Source organism: Stegostoma tigrinum, chromosome 11 (genome assembly GCF_030684315.1).
Source record: "Stegostoma tigrinum isolate sSteTig4 chromosome 11, sSteTig4.hap1, whole genome shotgun sequence".
NCBI lineage: Eukaryota > Metazoa > Chordata > Chondrichthyes > Orectolobiformes > Stegostomatidae > Stegostoma > Stegostoma tigrinum.
Window position 1 is genome coordinate 36691357 of NC_081364.1, and position 17448 is coordinate 36708804.

At 41.1% G+C, this 17448-nt stretch overlaps 1 protein-coding gene across 5 annotated transcripts in view; it reads left to right on the forward strand.

The window, feature by feature from the left end:
- The first annotated feature begins 422 nt into the window (after nucleotides 1–422).
- Nucleotides 423–17448, forward strand: part of LOC125460282 (contactin-4-like) — a 2333145-nt gene continuing 2316119 nt past the window's right edge. For 2 of the 5 annotated variants that reach the window (XM_048547564.2, XM_048547580.2), the window contains exon 1: nucleotides 1894–2020. The gene's annotated coding sequence lies outside the window, so the exon portion shown is untranslated. Of the gene's footprint in view, nucleotides 558–1893; nucleotides 2021–17448 lie in introns of those variants that run through there. The other 3 variants (XM_048547566.2, XM_048547569.2, XM_048547568.2) reach the window with 3 other exon arrangements.

The following is a 17448-nucleotide window of genomic DNA, read 5'->3' on the forward strand; positions in this document are numbered from 1 at the left end:
CGTCAAATTACAGAGCATTAAATATTTTAAGTCTACATTTGGATCCGCTCAAGCAGCGCGCACGCTTCTTAGACTTGTCCTGCCCTGTGCAAAATTTCGCTCTAATCCCAGACACACGTTCTTCTACACGGTACGGAGAGTTTAATTGGCATATTTCAAACTTCTCCCATAATATTTTCATACTTCGCTGGACACGCTATTTCAAGCGATAGCACTGAAAAAAGAAAAAAAAGTTTGGGAAGATAGAATGTAAATGTAAATACTAATAATAATGACAAGCAGTGTTGCGTTTAATTGCTGCAACAGTCTTTGCCGTGCTGATTAAAAATGCTGCAGGAGTTGTATGCCAATCAATGCAGGATAATGTTGTCACGTATTTGCCATGCGACCTACATATTCGGGTTCGCCATGTTCAGATTTGACTCCACGAAAGCTGACGAGAATGTCGGTGGTGATGGGATGCTGGAAAGTGAACTGAGGCATCGGGGAAGTGTACAGTCTGTTACAAAGCTCATCTACCCTCATATTTATGCAGTACCTCCTGGCATTGACTTTTAGTAGGTCATAGCATGTGTATGTGTGTGTGTGTGTGTGTATATATATATATACAGAATGTAACTAGATGCTCCAGACTGGTTAATAGCATTAAAACAAATGGTGTGATACAGAAACCACGAGGCCACCTTTGGTCAGAGCTGTGCCGGTTTATTTTCATTATCCGATCAACTGTAGTTTTAAAAATAGAGCAAAGCGCACGCTCTTCGGTCCTTTCACTAAATGAGAAATGATTCGTCCGTTGGTCCAATAAAAGATGGGACTCCGCTCAATTCAATGGAATTGATCAGCCCCTCCAAGAGGTTTGGCCTCACTGGGAACAAGGTTAGCGGAGGAATGGATTATTTTACAGTCTTTAGTCTGAAGGGAAATGTTAGGGATAAAAGGGGGTGAAATAACACCTTCTTTTGTTTCAATGAGAAGGAACTGGTTCTCAAAGTTTGCCCTCACCTTCCAGTGCGGTAGCAATGAATCAATAGTCCAATAAAAGCTTTTACATACATCCCTTCTGGCGCGTCCCCAGAGGGAGAACGATGCCCGTGTCATAAGGTGGGGACCGAGATTGCAACTCAGCTTCTCTGTTTTATTATATCTTGGTTAACCGCGAGAGTTTGTTTTGGGTTCTCTCAAAATATGTACATTTCCCAGCGCCTTCCTGCCAATCTTTGGATTCGATCTTTTTTGTTGTTGGCAGGAAGGCGATGGGAGATGTACGACTTGCCCTGTCGGGGTGGGGGAGAGGGGTGAAATAGAGTGGGGAAAGGTGAGGCTGTTTACCGCAAATATCAAGCCACTCTCATCGCCGTTGATGCAGACTGTCAGCCCAAGGTAAATAGCGGCGATGTTGACACGTTAACTGCCTGGCTAAACACACACGCAGGCAATGTGAGACCTTACGTTCTGTATATATATACAAAACATGTCTATTTCGCCGCCCATCGGGGCAGCTCCTGTTTGCAAACTCCAGACTTGATGGGGAGGGCTACCAGAGGTTCTGAACCCCTTCCTGCACCCAACGAGTCTCAGTCACCTCCCCAGAGTAGCACCCCACCCCCTGCTCCCACTCCCTTCCTTCCTGTTCCATCCATCAGCCGCTAATGAAGCGGGTCGCCCCCTTCACCTTGTGGCGCCGAATGCTTTGATTTTTTTTCCCTTATGTTCTGAGGAGAGATAGATACAGTGAGCTATCCCATCTTCAGGGGAGATAATGAGGTAGAGTTGGCGGGGGGGGGGAGGGAGGGACGTACTCCGAGAGAGCCAGTGACGCACAGGCGTAACGAGGCAAAGCTGCTTCATTTGATAAGGGTTTTTTTTCACACAAGGCACACATACACTCTTAAAATAAAGTGGAGGTGGGCACTTGGTGCTGAGGCGGGGAGGGAGTGACATCGTTTGCGCCAGTCACGGTGTTGAGGGGGACGGCAGCTCCTGGGTTCTCTGCCGGACAACTGGAGCCGAGCTGGGGGTAAGACTTGCCAAGAGGCCGGGCAGTTCGATCGCTCAGAGAGAGACAGAGAGAAATGAGCTTCCCATTTTGGAAATGCGATGTTATCTAGTTGTGAGAAGCAGCGGTTGGTGAGGGAAGGGAAGCTGTTGTCGCCTTGTATGTTCAATCCGGCGAGAGTGTGCTGCTCAGCCGGGGTTTGGAAGCCGGGGGTGGCTTGTCGGGGGTTGGGGTGCGATGTGGAATGCTCCCCAAGCTTCCGCTGCTGATGGCAAAAGTGAGCCTTCACTGGTCACTGAGGGTGTTGGGGGGCGCTGAGTCCATCCTACTCCCTGTATCCTGACCTGATATGGGCAGGGAGGGGCGGTTTTATTTTTATTATTCCCCCCACCCACACACAAAAGTTTTCTGAGTCCATTGGCTTTGAAAAGCGGGGCTGCTCGGAAAGGTGATGATTCTCTCTGTGTGAATGTGTGTATGTGTGTGTGTTGACACTTGTGAGGAGCAGCCCCCGCTGTTTTGCCAAACGTGTGTTTTCTGTGCGTGGGGATTGTTGACATGGTTTTGATTTGTGGATGCATTTATCACACAATATGTGCCTGTGTTTTAAAAAATAATCCCGTTTTGATAATGCGCTGGATAGTGTTAGCCTGGTTTCATTTTGTCTGTGAGCATTTACAGTGCTGTAACTGTTTCTGAAGTAACACGAGACTCATTTTTGAGCTGTACTTATTTCATGTTTCCACTGGAATTACCTTCATACTTTGGTCTTTTTTTGCGTCCCGCAAGCAAGACTTTACAAGTGGCAAACTTAGTGTTTTTTTAATATTGTTTTTGGTGGCTGCAGTAACATTTTCTTTGGATATGTCAAAATGACTTGAAACACTTCAGCTCCAATTCCACCGGAGCGCACAGTATGAATCAGACGTGTGCACATTTTAACTGTTTTCTGTAATGCTCAATTTAGTGGAAAAAAAATCCCAGCAATATAATGAATGCGTGTACATGTGTGCTGAAGACAGTAGCACGGAGAACCTGACGAAGTGCCCTTTCTCAAACTCTCTTTAGACTCCGGTGGAGGTTAAAGGTTCTGCTGCCAATTGGTGTCTGCAAACAATGTTTCCTCTGACTGGGCAGTGAAAGTGACCAAGGATAAATACAGAGTCATTAGAGCACAAGATACCTCTGGGGAAAAAAGTGCATGCACCCTCTGCCTATTGCTATTTTTTAAAATAGATTTTATCAAACTGAACTGATTGTAGTTCAGATTACTTGAATGCTGGAGTGCTCCTCCTGTCCTGCTCTACTGCTGTTAGCTTCTCCACAGCCTGATTATCTGGTAACCATTACCAGACTTATGTAAGTGGCATGGTTATTATTTCCAGTTCTGTATGAAACGAAAATGCCCAATCTCCACCCATCACCTATTGTGTCATTGCAGAAGCATTTTCTGACTCATCCTGCCCAACAAATGCCCTGTTATAATAGACTACAATAAAGGCTTGGCTCATGAATTTGTGGACTTTGAGTTGATTGCCACTTGAATTCCTTTTTTGTTGTTTTCAACGTAGCCACTTTATATTCATATATATGCGACAATAGTCGATATCCATCTTTAATAAGGAAAACAAATCTCAATGTCTCACTGAGAGATAACCAGACAACACAATGGACTCCAAACTATCAAGATGATAGGCTAAATGCCCAATGGGATGACTTTAATGGGTGGAATAAATGGAGAGATGTAGAGCATGGGCAGAGGCAACTGAAGAGTTAGCCAACAAAGAAGTGAAGGAAAACAGAATTTTCAAGGGTGCAGAGTTCTTTCAGGAGGGGGAAGTGCAAAAGAATGTTATTGTGAAAGGAAGGGGAGAAACCAATGGGTGAACTTAAATAGGTTTTCAATTGGACACCTTTTGGAGATTAAAATATTTATCACAAATACTGATGGGTGGATGATTAAATAGGACTTGATGTGGGTTGGGATATGAGCAGCTGGCAGTAACAAAGGTTCTTTTAAGACATTAAGTTTGGTTAGTTGTCAGAAGCATTGGAAAGAACACAAGAAATACTAAAATAATAGGTGAGTGTTCACCATCCAAAACCTGTTCATGAATAATAAGCAGAAAAAAAATTGATGACCAAGGCAACCAGGTGAACAAAAGCTATATTTTTAAAGGAAATGTAGTTAAAATTAAAATATTATTTAGGCAGTGAGAATGCACCACAACCCCTGCAGCAGCCCCAAATCATAGAAAGTCTGAAGTATAGTAGATTACATTTTGTGCTTCCTCTGCAAGGACACTTTGGAGCAAATGTTACCACATAAGAGAGGCATCCAGTCATGTGCAATGATCTCTCCTTTGCCTACTGCCTACAACTGTTAATGGCCACCTTGACTAGGCCTATGAGCATGTCTTTAAGCAAGTCCTTTGATTTGCCCTTCCCCTCTCTACATCAGATATCCAAAGATCATGTACCTGTGACTGAAATGCATCCAAAAATTTAGAAGCAGCCCCTGTAAAAAGGTGCCTAATGTCTTCTATAACCTCTATATGCATGCTCCGTGAACCTTTTGAGGTTTCAAATATCATAAGAGGCCTGGGAGCCCATGAGCCTTTTTAACCTCTGACAGCATGGGACTGCTGCATACGAGAGCCGTCAACTCCAGATCACTGAAGAGAAGGAAGAGTTCTCTCACGTATGCAGCACTCCACTGGAGGCTTTTGACACATCCAAATGGCAAAATGAAATGCCAAGCATATCCAAATGGCTGACAAGGGAAAGGGGTAGAATGTAGGCAGCAACAACACACACCCCTCAATGCTGACAAGAAGGAGATGTGGAAAAGTTGTGTAGCATAGGTCCCTGAGAAAGGTTTGAAGGGTCCTGGAGCCAGTGTGATATCCTATCAGAATGGGGTTAAGTTCAGATGGAGCTCACTCAGCTTCGAACTGCCTTGACACCATGACTACCTTGTTGAGCAGAGTGCCACTGCTTTGGGGTTCTGGATGGCTAAGGCCATGAGCTGCACATTAATCAATGTAAAGTCAACAGTTCCTTTGGCGTCATCCAGTATGATCCTCTACCATACAGCATAAACGGAGACTTGTTACCCCAAAACCTCTCCTCCCTCAGTAGAAAGCAGATTGATAGATGTGGGGTATCTTGCATAGTCGTCCATAATGACAGCTGTTACTTCTGATGGAGGAGATCTCCATTGATAGGTAAGCAGGTCCCAAACTTTGACCAGATCCCAGTAAAAGATTGGTAACTTGTATAAATTGCGACAAAGATCAACATGGACCATGAAGAGGAGCTGCATGCCATAATTGAGGATGTGGACCAGGCAGAGGATATGCATTGGCAGGGTTCACCATCTAGGAGAGGACTTGATATAAAGGCATTGCTGCAAGGTCAGAAGAGAGAAAATTTCTACCTGAGTGTGAGGACAAACCAGCACTTGACTTCACTTATTAACGGAAGACAATGGAAGACTAAATACCTCAGCAATGATCCAGTGCTGCCTTCTGTCCCAGAAGAATTGGATTACCATCTTCTGTATCTTATCAAAAGCTTCACTTTAAGTTATCATATTCTGTGGTCGGGGTGATTGGTGACTTTGGCCTCCAGCTTCTGCCAATTGACTGAATAATATTCTTCCTCAGAGCTGAGGTAAACTCCAAAGTACAGAAGATGGATCTTTCTCCAGATAAATGCTAGAGCCACTACAGCTAGGAGTCCATTTGCCATTGACTGAGCAGGTCTCCAGAGGATTTTTTCCTGCGTTGAACCTGGTGGAGGACTTTGCAGAGTATATCTTGGCACTCAAACATCCTGTATGGGTCAGTAGGGTCTGTGAAAATGAGGAACATAACCCAAGAGGACTAACTCCATGCCTGATTGTGTGGAGCCAAACCCAATATCTTCATTCACAGGAAGCACAGGATTGGCTTTACTCAAATAAAGTGCAATTAGCCAGAGAAGGGCTGCCTGACTCACTGCTCTCCTGAATCGCAGGGATATCATGAAGAACCTGCTAACCCAATTCATACACTGGGTGATAGTGTACTGAATTCAGATCTAGATGACAAACAGTGTCTTTACCTGAATGTTCACAGAGCCCTGCAGAAATATTTATGATCCACCCTGCAGAATGCTTTTACTTTATAAAGGGAATGGAAGGCAGTTGACAGACCAGTCCTCTGAGAAAGATGACCAGATTCTCAACCAGATGGATGCCACTGACTTGTGTCAGTGTAGCACTGGTTGAGTTGACCATATGGTCCAGTCAGTACCAAAGCAAATAGATATTGACTTAATAAAATTTAATTACCTGTGCTCAGGAAAGAGAGAGAAGTGTGCCAGTTTTAAGGTCTCTGCTGTTTGGCAGCAGTGCTGATGATGGCTCTGTGCTATGCAAGGGATATTTCCCCAGTTGTTAAACACTCCTTCAGGAATCACACATACTTGTTCCAGGTGGAACTGCATGGTCAACTTGTCTATCCTTAGGGATTGGCCCCTTAAGAGTTGGTTGAGGGTGCTAGATAGTTCCTTCAGATTAATAGGAGCACTTTGCTTTTTTGATGCCCAGGGATAGCCTGCAGCAGGTGCTCCCACAAAGCTTTCTGAACATCCTCTCTGGATGAAACTTGTGTTTGAACCCTGATACTGAGCACACAGCTACATTGAAACTGTTAATATGAATTTTTAAATCTGATGGAAGTTACCTGTGTAAAAACAGTAATTTTTTAAAAAAATAAAACTTGACTAAGTTGTCTTTTTCAGGAATTGTCAATGGCCCTTTTTAAATCAAATTAATTTTGATTTAAATAGGCAGATGTCAATTTGTCAGGGAGGTGGGAAAGATTACAGAAGATTGCTGGTGGAGTGGTGTTGAACATTTTTCCATTTCCGAAGTGGCTTAAATCAGTGCAAAAGATCAAAGAACTTCAAGTGCAAATTATGTCCAGCGTGCGTTGCAGTTTCTTTTGCATTGTTTTGAAAGTAATTTTTCTGAGACTCAGCCCTACTCACAAAAATGACCACATGTTCTCATCGAATTCGTGACTAAACATGAGTCTGTGTATTATTATTTTACACATGTCCATTTGCAGATCTTTCAAGAACCTCTTAAAATTAAACCTTTTTTCAGTACTAACGGCACTGTCAGGCACACTTTCCAAACTTTTTTAAAAAGTAAGCAATGTTTAACTCATGAGAAACTGATGCATGTATGCCAGTGAAACAAATGATGAACATGGTTCTGTGTGGTTAGTAAAGCCATTCTTTGTTATTTAAGTTTGGATCACTATCAGTTTTTCAACTATATACTGATTACAATGATTTTTTAAAAAATTACCTGTTTAGAGATGTTATTACACACCTCAGGAGCAGGTGGGACTTGAACCTAGACCTCCTGGTCCATGATAGTGACACTATCACTGAGCCATAGTACCCCTTGATTAAAATGTTTCTCTTTTTCAATGGAACTATTTCAGCTATCCATAACGAAGCTCTGGGATGTAACTTTGGAGAATGTCAGTAAGTATCTTCCAATGCAAGAAATGGTAAATCGAGTGTTGATAAAAAGACAACCCACTTGTCTTTGCTGTCAGAACCTGTCTGATGATATGCATTGAATTTGACTGGAAACTCAGACAAAAATAATTAGAAGCCTAGCGTTATTTTTTGTCCTGTTGACTTGCAACCAAAGTTGAAGCTGAACCCTCATAAAATGTTCAACAATGTTCTAGTGACCGCAATAGCATTAACTAGCATCTGGAACCTAAATGGTACAGTACATTTATGCTACCCACAAATATGCCTTGAAGTATGAATGGTGAAGCCTATTGCTAGGACCAGAAAATGCATTTGCCAGTCTCAAATCGAGGTTGAAAGAAAATAATGACTTCTGACTTGATAACTCAGTGAGTTAATCAAGTGAGGAGTTCCTCAGTGAATTTGGAAGTTCCAAGGTTCAATCCTCAGTGTTGGCTGATCTCAGTCAGGGTAGTACCTGGACTGTATCAGTGTCTTTGAATTCAGCTGGGGGATATCAGTCACTAAGTGCTGCTCTTGATTTCAGTGACTCACATTGGAAGCGTGATGCTGGTTGAGGGCAGAATTGAATTTGTCCAGTCAAACAGCCAACAAACTGAAACTTGGCAAGACTGAGCAATTACTAACAGCAACTTTGCAAAGGGGTGTCCAACACCTGTGAAATTGCACCATTGCAAGGAGACAACACATTCAGGCAAAGAAAAATCTAACAGCAATTAGAGGGGAGAACAAAGGATGATTTTCATTTTCAGCACCTTGACAAGAATAGAGCTGGTTGGGATCTGCAGATGGAACCTGCCTATTGTTCAGACCATCATGGGAATGAATGGATCTAAATAATGGCAGATGGGATGTTTTACAAAATTATCACCCATGTGTTGGAGGTGGAAATTCACCTTGAGGTGTTCTTAGTTGATTTGTACTGTAAGGTGTAGAACTCGCATTTGAATTCCTCGTCCATTATAAAATAAAGATTGAGTCAAATGTTCAATTAATGGCTTCTGTATCTAATTCAAACTGGTAATGCTCTGTATTTATCTTGGATATCACTACATCTTGTCAATCTACTGTATTAGTTTCCAACTCCACATATATATTTGTCTCACTGTTGCATCCTACTCCATTGATCACCAGATGTTTTCAAAATGTATTAAGCTAATACCATGAGACAATAACTGCCTTCATTTGATTTGCAGATAGGTTTAATCTTCTTAATGGTGTAAATGTTTATTAAATTGAAATAAAATGTGCAGTGAAGGGCAATAACCAACATTTATTTCCACAGGTACTTTTTTTGCTCAGTTAATAAAATGTTCCATCTGCACTGCACTTACTTAATAGAATTTCATTACTGTAAACTCTGTTAATCCATTTAGATGGCTTGAATCCTTTTAAAAGAAGAATTGCGGTAGGATAAGGATAAATCTTTTGCAATCTTTGCAAACTTTTAAAGAAAATGATCTAATTTACGGGGTGCACAATTAGAATTAGAATGAGCTTTACTGTCAGATGTACTCAAATGAGTATAGCGAAAAGTGCATACGTGGCCGTTGGGTACAAGGTCCTCAGCCTTTCAGTTCAGTTCTTAGAAATATAGAACTGTAAAAAGTTAACCAACAAGCTTAATGATGTCTGTATTAGGTCTTTGGAAATACTTATTTTGAGATACTTAACAGAAAGGGCTCATTGGCTTCCTGACTTCTATTGCCACTTTTGAACTAGCTAGTTGAAGTTAGATATTTGGGCAGTCATACATCAATGGTATTTTTCAGGAATATGTAAATATTGGGTGCATTTCTTGTCATTGAATCTCTTCACAATGCTGGACGTTAGGAGTACAATTAAATCTCTGGCTCCCAGACTTGAGAATACAGCAGTGGGGCCATTAAAATTTTAGGCTCAACTTTGCATGGACTTGGTTGGCCATACTAGACAAGACATACTTTAAAGATTTTTATGGAGCGGAGATTGTTCTGAGAAACCTACTTCATATCAGTTACTGATAGCTGCTTAATAAATGAGTGCAGCTCCAACAACACTGAAGAAAGACACCACTATCAAAGACAAAGCAGCCCTTTTGATTGGCAGTGCATTTCCTCACACCATTCCTGATGGACAGTTGCAGCATTTTGTACCACCTGTACCAACTGCAAGATGCACCAAAGCAACTTTTGGTACAATTGGTGTTTGGAAGAAGGTCCTCAATTCATTATCATCACAAGTTATTTTTTACAATCATACTAATGCTTTCAAAAAGTGCTGTTATCGCATCTTTTATGATAGAGTCCAAGCATTTTCTCCACCAATTACTTTAGGCTGACTGTTCTGTAATTCTCTGTTTTTCTCTTCCTTTTTAAATTGTTTGGTTGCATTTGCTACTCACCAACATGTAAGAATTACACCAGGGTCGACAGAATTTTAAGAATTACCTCCAGATTCACCTGGTAAAGGGGTGGGGAGCAGGCATGCATCCCTCTTCAACCCATTTACCAGCACATCGGCACTTATTGTACTCTTTGGTGGAATGGTCATGCCTTTTCCCATTAGTAGAGTTTGGCTGGCCATTCGCTTGCAGGCACCCTCACTTCATCATGGTCACTCTTCCTTCGGATACAAAATCCCGCTAACTCTCAGGGATTTGTATAATTTGTAAAAGGTTAGGCAATGACCTAATGGTTTATCAAAACGCTATTAATCCACAGACTTCGGTAATGATTTGGGGGCCTGGGTTTGAATCCTGCCACAGCAAATGGTGGAATTTGAATTCATTTAAAAACCTGGAATTAAGTGCCGAAGGAGGACCATGAAACCATCGTTGATTGTCAGGAGAAACTGACTGGTTCATCATGCCCTTCAGGGAAGGAAACTGCTATCCTTACCTATCTGGCATACATAGGACTCCAGACCCATGGGAGTGTTGTTGACTCTGAGAGTGCTGCTGGCTTGAAAAGCCTGCACTGCTAGACTCTCTCGAGAATTTACATTCACCGAACACGGTGAAAAAGCCCCTATATATCGCAGTGGTTTTCCATGCAGCCTCCTTCAATTGGTCTGGATGTATACTTTCTCTTAAACATACAGGCTACATGCTTGCACTTTTCAAGCCAGCAGCACTCTTTCTGTCCTGAGCATGGTTTTAGACTCTTCCATGGGTGGTCAGTCTGGTTACTCACTTTCTCATCACCCTCTCTAATTTTGTTCTCTCCAGGTGGTTCAGGGTGATTTGTGAAAAGTTTTTTTTCTGGTAACGGGGTTTGTGGATTAGCAAATAATCGTCATCCAGTGTGTCTGCCTTCCTGGACCCTGTCACTCTTTGTTCCTCTGTGTACGTTCTTATTGGGAATGGTTTCAACCTTTTAAACATGGCAAGGATAATTATTTCACATGGGCTTTTGGAGGTGGCTTCTATTTGAAGTGCCTGCACTCACTGATCAAAAGCAAGCTGCTTACACCTTCCAAATTCCAACCATTTCCTGAGGATGTAGTATTTTGAAGCATTGAATCGTATGACCTTAAAATAGACTTTTTTCCCTTTCATAATCAGCACCTGCTTGGGCAAGAGGGAGCAAACCTTGTGAGCTTTCTCTGAAACTTTACTCTGCAGTAATGAAGACCAATATTGGATGGGCCATTATGTTTGCTGTGCTACTGCTTGAAAGAAACAAAAAGTCATTGCACATCTGTTTCATCAAATGTAGAAATTAAATGAGCAAACTGAGTTGCCTTCACCCTGAAGTCTGAGCCATTGGTGTCATAGAATCCTTACAGTGTGGAAGCAGGCCATTTGGCCCCATTAAGCCCACACCAACCCCCTGAAAAGTATAGCACCCGATCCACCTTCCTATCTTATCCTTGTAACCCTGCATTTCCCACAGCTAATCCACCGAACTTGCTTGTCCCTGGGCACATTGAGTAACTTAGCATGGCCAATCACCTAGCCTACACATCTTTGCACAGTGGGAGCAGACTGGAGTACCTGGAGAAAGCCCACACAGCCATCAGGAGAATGTGCAAACTCTGCACATGATTGCCCAAACGTGGAATCAAATCTGGGTCCCTCGCGCTGTGAGGCACCAGTGCTAACCACTGAGATACTGTGCCACCTCAAATATCTTCAAGGGACACTAAGATTCCCACTGCTCACTTGAGAACTTCTAGAGTGAACTTCCTTCTCTGTGTACTGAAATAGACTTTCATTTTTCCATGTCCTTGCTCTGCCTCGCTGTCTTTCTCTCTTCTTTCTGTTTCCCTTTATCAGTCACTTTTTTTTTCTATTTCCCCTTCTTCTCTCATTCTGGTTTTCTTTTTGAAATCCTAATTTCTAATCCTCTAATTTTAATCTCACCATCTCTATCCTTTTCATTATCCTCAATTTCTAAACGTAGACCGTTAAACCCTCGGATTTGCTGCCTTTCAGGAAAAATCCTAATCACACATGCCTTATTAAATTTCTTAGCTATTCAAGGGATAGAATTTTTAAATATTTTCTCAAACCATCAAATGTGGATCTTTCTATACATTCCTTAGGAGTACAGATTCAACAAATAATTTCTGCAGTTTTAAAAGTTGAGTTCAAAGAAGCAATCTACTTTCTCCATTCTAATTTGTTTGTGTCATCTGTGGAAACTATTTGAGACATGAAGCTCAGGTTCCCAATTCATTATGATTCTGGGTGAGCAGGGATGAACTGGCTTTCCTTCTTATTCAAACCCTCCTTTGGTCAATCAGAGTAACATTAGTTTGAAAAGGGTCCTTTCTCTCATGGATCTCTTTCACGAGCCTAAATGCATTTTTGTGGTAAAAGGAGCCAATGTAACCAGGTATTCTTTAATTAAAGAAATACTGAGCTAATTTGTTACTAAAACCCAAGAAGAAAATAAAATGTGATGCATAACTACATAGATGAGAAATAAGATACAAGTGCAAAAAGTGAACAAAAGCATTTTTGAATTAGTCTCTGATAAATAGACTGTAAAATATTGCAGCATTTGAAGTTGATGATGCCAGTATCGATTTGACTGTTGAGTGTTTGGAGATTCGTGGTTTTTGCAGAAACTGAAATGAATTTATTCAGGTTCCTTCATCAGTGGCTTTGGTGATTACTTACTTTCAGCAATCAGAGAAAGTTTATTTCTTTTTACCCCCACATGATCGGGTATCCAGTGGAGGTTCCCAGCTTTGGGTCCCTTCACAGCATGGTGTAACTTCAATCACACATTAACACATGGGTCAGCTGTTGCTGTTGGTGTTCAGCTTCTTTTCTTGAGTATTCTTAGAAGAGTAAGGCACAAACATATCTTTTGGCTGGAAGCGCCTTTCTTTCAAAGAACATTATGCCTGCAGTCTGGGACACAACACACAGGGATGTCACCAGATCAGCTTTTTGAATGGCATCTCTCCTTTTGAAGTGTTTCTGTCTGAAATACCCTTGCCATCTACAAGACATGAGGAAATTTCAGTCTACAAGTGCAACATTCCATTATTCCTCTTGGGACTGTGTAATCCACACAAGGTCTTTAGGTAGCACTCAGTTTACATCCTCAGCCACATTTTTGCTTGTATCCCTTTCTTAAAAAACACACAAACAAATTGTACTTAAACATTTAATATTTCCAACACTATTTGTGGTTATAATCCATTTTCATGACTCAAATCACCAGGCCTCCATTTAAACCCATTACATCTAACAACTAGAAGGGCAGGGGTCGCAGTTGCTTGCAAACACTACCACTTGCAACCTCCCATCCGTGCTATTCACCATCCTAGTTTGGAACTATCTAGCTGTCCCTTGATTTTTCCTGGGCCAAAGTTCTAAAACTCTCTTACCAACAGATGCACCTATACCGCATGGACTGCAGTGGTTCAAGAAAGTTCCTTTCCATCTCAGGTGCAATTAAGGATGCGAGTGGTAGTCAAGCCAATAATTCCAACATTTCATGAAAAAATAAGTAAAATATAATGAATTTCAGCATCTTTCTCATTTCTTTTGCTGCCATAAGGAAGGAGGTCTTAAGTGGTTAATTTCTTTTGGCTGTGCCTCCTCTTCTTGGCTGTTATGCTCTGTTTCTTTCATCTGTCAACAATAGAATGGCATTAAGAACCAAAAGAACTCTGGATGCTGTAAATCAGGAACAAAAAGTTGCTGGAAAAGCTCAGCATCTGTGGAGGAGAAAAAAGAATTAACGTTTCGGGTCCAGTGACCCTTCCTCAGAATGAATGGAATGGCATTTGCTGAATAACCACTCTGAAGAACTTTGAGGTGAGTGCATATTGATGCAGGAGTATAAGTTTCTTGACACCCAGTATCAGGACCAGGGACATCAAATGCGAACCTCAACCAGACACATTGAGACCTATCCAAAACTGAGTCTGGAGTAAGATGAAACAATTATGTGATCTCTCATCGGCAGCTCACCCACTTAAAAAGGATAACTTTAAGTCCAGCACGAATTTAAGCCCCAAGAGTAGGATGATTTTACAAGCCTGCTTACCTGACTCCTAATCTTAGATAAGAAGATCCTCCGATTAGTTCTTGGGAAGAGTGAAGCTCTCATAAGCAGTCCCCAGTCTCCTATCCTGCTACTAGTTCTATCTCTCTGAATCATGACAGTCTCAGATAACCTTTATATATTTGCAAACTTGGTATCAGATTTAATCCTGAAATGCATTCCCAATCTCATAACTGTGCCATCACTCTAACACACATTTTCACTTCTGTAATTCTCCAACTTCTTCTCCATTCCAGTTTATGTCTTAATGAAACCATCATTCATGCCCTTGTTACCTGCATTCTCAACTATTCTGATGTATTGACGGCTGGTCTTCTCTATTTTAACCGCTGTACATTTGAAGTCAATTAAAAAATCTCATTCATATCTTAAATCACAGAAAATCCTCTTCCTCAGTTGCTATTGTAATTTTGACTGACATTGGCTCCAGGTCAAGCAATGTAAGACTTTAAAGTTCATGTCCTTGTCTCAAAACTCTCCATGGCCTTTTCCATTCTTATCCCTGTGATCTACTTCACTTGACAATCCTCTGAGGTTCTTCTAATTTTGTTCCTCTAATTTTGGCCTCTTAGGCATTATTGCATTACAAAGTCCCACCGTGAGTAACCATGCCTGAAGTTGCCTGAGCCTTAACCACTGAAACTCCCTCCCACACCTCTCTATGTTGCTTTCCTTCTTTAAGACACACTTTAAATCAAATGTGGTTGGTTGAGGTTTTGGTCACTTAACCTGAAATTTCTTTTTGGAACTGTGATGTCTTGTTCTCTTTTATAAAGTTGGTTCTGGGGGGTTTCACTGTGTTCAAGGTGCCAGTTAAACATAAGATATTATTGTTGGGTGAGGGGTTGTCTATGAAAAGGTTAGGAAAAATTGTCAGCTGCTGCTGTTTTCAAAATTATATTACATTAAAATTCTTGATTAAATGCTCACAATTGTATTGTAACCATTTCACAACCTTCATCAATTTTGCTTTTAGTTGTGAGAATATTCTGGGAACATCAATATACTAAATTGGGGATTGTTGAATGTTAAATTTAATGGGACCTCAACCTTTCAGTGCATGTTGCAAATTGTTGGCTGTATTTAAAACCTCCAACAACAACTTGTATTTATGTTGTGCCTATGACATAACAAGGCATTCCTAGGTGTTTCACAGATGTGTGAAAGATAGCAGCTCATGACCGCATTCTCAAGGGCAACTGGGGATGGTCAATAAATGCTAGCGAGCCAGCAACTTCCGTGTCCCATGGGTTCATATAAGAAAAATTGACATTGGTCCACAAAAGCAGGTATTAGGTGAATGATTTTTAAAAAAACCTGGTCAACGAGGTGAGTTTTATGAAATATATTAGAGGAGGAAAGTGTAGAAACTATCTGGTAGGAAATCCCATCTGGTAGGAAAGCATGGCTACCAATGGTGAAATGGTTCAAATCAGAGATGTTCTTGAGACCTGAATGTCAGTGGCAGAGAAACAGAAGATTATGAGGCTAGAGATGACAGTAGTAGTTTAAAGCCATCAAGGGATTTGAAAACAAGAATGAGAATTTTAAAATTGAATAATTACCTAAGCAGGTGCTAATGCAAGTCAGTCAGAATAGTGGTAATGATAGAACAGGATTTCATCGAATCCCTACAATGTGGAAACAGGCCTTTTGGCCCAACAAATCCACACCGAACCTCAGAATATCCGACCCAGACCCATTCCCCTTAACCTAAGTAACCTACACATCCCTCAATACTGTGGGCAATTTAGCTTAGCCAATCCACTTAGCCTGCACATCTTTGGACTGTGGGAGGAAACCCATGCAGACGCAGGGAGAATGTGCAAATTCCACACAGACAGTCATCTGAGGGTTGATTCAAACCTGGGTCCCTGGTGCTGTGAGGCAGCAAGGCTAGCCACTGAGCCACCCCATTTAACATGAGCCAGGATACAAGAAGCAGAGTTTCAGATAATCTCAGTTTTACAGGTTCAAGTATGAGAGACCATTTATGAGCACGTTAGAATAGTCAAAGCAAATAAAGACATGTATGACACTTCCAGCAGGTGAGCCAAGCAGACTTTGCATCAGGGCAGTGCTTTAGTGGTGGAAATAAGCAGGGGGTTATTCTTCCAGAAAATTAGCTCAGTATCAAATATGCAACCAACCTTTAACCGAAAGCAATTGCTGGACAGGACACAACTGCTCATTCAGTACTGCAGTAGCTAGGCTATAAATTTAAGTGCCATTCTATCGTAAGGGGTCGTAAGAAATGAACTGAGATATAAGCAAGAGTGACAGTGAAGTTATGCACAACGTGTACCAGAGGTGAATGAAAATAAGCAAATATTGAACCATGTGCCTTTATTGCAAGAGGTTAAGTCGAGTTTAAGGAAACCTCATGCAAATAATCTGTTTAAGCAAAATAACACAATTTGAATGGAAGAGCATTTGCACTGCTTTATCTTTGCCAAAGTCAACATATTTTGATGATTATATGGGATGTGCATCAAAGAATCCTGACAGAACACATTAATTTAATAAACAAAACACAATTATGCTTCTGTGGTTTTGATGTTATCCCATTATAAGGTAACAAAATGCCAAATAGAATTTTTCATTATTTTGTGGACAACCATGGGGTTTTAGTATGTTAAATAATGAGACCAAAAAGGAAGTGGGTCGAAGGAAGAAATTAATAAATTGCCTTCAATCATAGATTTTAAAAAATCATTTTAATTATTGAAATGAGACCTTGAAACTTATTGGTGCATGGATATTTCTGAAGATTATGTTATGAATATTGAGAAAAAAAAAATGGAGTTATTCAAGTGACTTGAAGCATTATAGGTTACAAAAGTATGGTCAATAAATGAAATTTTGTGCAGCAAGAAATAATATTACAGCATAAAATGAAACAACATGAAAGACTAGGGAAAAAGAAATATTGCATCGCTATCATTTAGAACAACTGAGGGGCTCAATTTTTCTGCCTACTCTAAGAATTATTTTAGTGTTACACAGCACAAGATCAAAATCCTGTTGGATGCTCTGCGTTCAGTTCTATTTGTACCTCTTCAAATAAACAGCCTATGCAGCAGGATGAGGCAACATTCAAACTTGACTGAGTAAGTAAGAAGAAACATTTGTGCCAGACAAGGCTCAAACAATGACTGTTTCAATCAGTAACCTGAACCAATCCCCCTTCTCCCCCACCACCCCATCCCCCAGCACCACCAATTTGACAATCAGTTGGAACAAGCCACAAACAGACTGTGAAGCAGATGAGAAATGTATATTCTACAGTGAGTGACACCCCTACACCTTCTGATCATTTCAAGGGAGGAGTCACTTGAAATGCATGCGTGCAGCTCCAGCAACACTAACACAAAACTC